The sequence below is a fragment of the Lithobates pipiens genome, unplaced genomic scaffold (assembly GCF_037356315.1).
Source record: "Lithobates pipiens isolate NorthernLeopardFrog02 unplaced genomic scaffold, aLitPip1_a1.2 Scaffold_52, whole genome shotgun sequence".
Classification (NCBI taxonomy): Eukaryota; Metazoa; Chordata; class Amphibia; order Anura; family Ranidae; genus Lithobates; species Lithobates pipiens.
Genome location: NW_027507875.1, coordinates 1,966,396 through 1,968,135, shown reverse-complemented (window position 1 = coordinate 1,968,135; position 1,740 = coordinate 1,966,396).

Genomic DNA, 1,740 nt, shown 5'->3' with positions numbered 1-1,740 from the left:
AGATAGATAGATAGAATGCTGGTTCAACATCTGGACTGGGAAACATTTAAGTGTAGTTTGGGACATCATAGAACATTTTTTGACATAATCACACACAGGTACTCCAGGGGATGATTCGAGTGTGTCCGTCTGTGAAACTTGGACAAAAGATATAAAGTATCACAGTTTGGTTAAAGGCTAGGTTCACATTGCTGCAATGTACGAGATCGAATGTGATTTGCACCGCACTGCAGTGCAAATCACATGTGATCTCTGTGTGATGCGATTTCAGCCATACATATAGTATGGCTGAATTTGCATCGCATCCGGACCAAACTTGTACAAGGCCCTTTTTTTAGTGCACAGCCGAATCGGATCACATGGGTATTCACACCATGTGGTCCGATTCCTGTCCGAGTTTAAAGATTGCACTGTGAAATGAGAACTAATTCGGAGGTGTCAATAAAACTTTACACTGATACTCCCAGCAGGTCACATAGGGCAGTCGAACTGCACATGCGATGCGTGAAACCACAGTAGATTTGCTGCGTTCGCACATCGCACCAGTCTGAACACAGCCTAACTAAAAAAAAAGTCATTTTAAGGATGTATTAAACTAGGATCTTGTAATAACCAGCTAATAATTGTACACCACTTCAAACCAATGTTTCATATTCACATTTCGGAACTCAAATATCACTATGCTTAAAAGTATCTTTCATTTTTTTCTTTTTTTTTTCTTTTCATTCTCATAGGGAAACAAAGACTCAGTCAAGAGGCGGAGCAGCCCATGACCCCCCGACCTCACCAGCCTGATTAGGCAATTAGCCCCAGCCCCAGCCCCAGCCCCAGCCCCAGCCCTGCGTCGGTATTGGAGCTGCCCAGTCCTGTGTCTGCGAGGGAGCTACGGAGCTCGGTATCCTCCGCTGGACCAAGCTCCGTAGCTCCACTGGATGAGCCGAGCCCAGGGCTAGATGTGGAGGAGGAAGAGCAGGTGGAGTTACACACCCCACAAAGTGAGTGTCTGACAACCCAGCTTAAGGTAAACAATTAATGGCTGTATATTTTAACCAATTTTTTTATCTACACATGTTTTTAGGTGATCTGGTTGTGGTAGAACAAGTCGCGGACCCATTTACCAGTGATAGTGCCCAGAGGATGATTGGAGACATCATGGCCTGGAATGGCCAGATTGATCGGATGGAGAACCAGATTCTAAACATCCAAAGAGAACTGGTCACTATGAGGCAGGGAATGAAGAACATGATCGATGTTTTAGGGAGAATCTAAGCCCCCTTTGCCTAAAACCCAATCGATCATGTTCTTCATTCCCTTTGAAAAAAGTTTTTAATGTTTTTACATCCTTGTTTTTAGAGGCCAAATTTTGAAGATGCACACGGTGTGTCAACATGTGCTATGTGCCATCAGAGGATCGCAATGGACGCATTTGGTGTTTGCAAACCCTTCCTCATTCTAGTATGTGAGAGGAAGGGATTGCACACACCAAACACGTCCATTGATCACTCATGATGGTACATAGCACATGTTGACATTACCATTTTTTGGTGTGCATCTTCAAAATTTGGCTTTACCCCTTGTTTTATGTAAATAGTTAAAAATCTGATTTTATTTTTTTATTTTTGTGATTATTGTTTTTAAGATATTTCTATATATATTCTATGTTTACAAAAAAAAGAAAAAAAAAAAATTCCCCCAAAAAAAAAAAAAAAAACAATTAAAAAAAAAAAAAAACACCAAAAA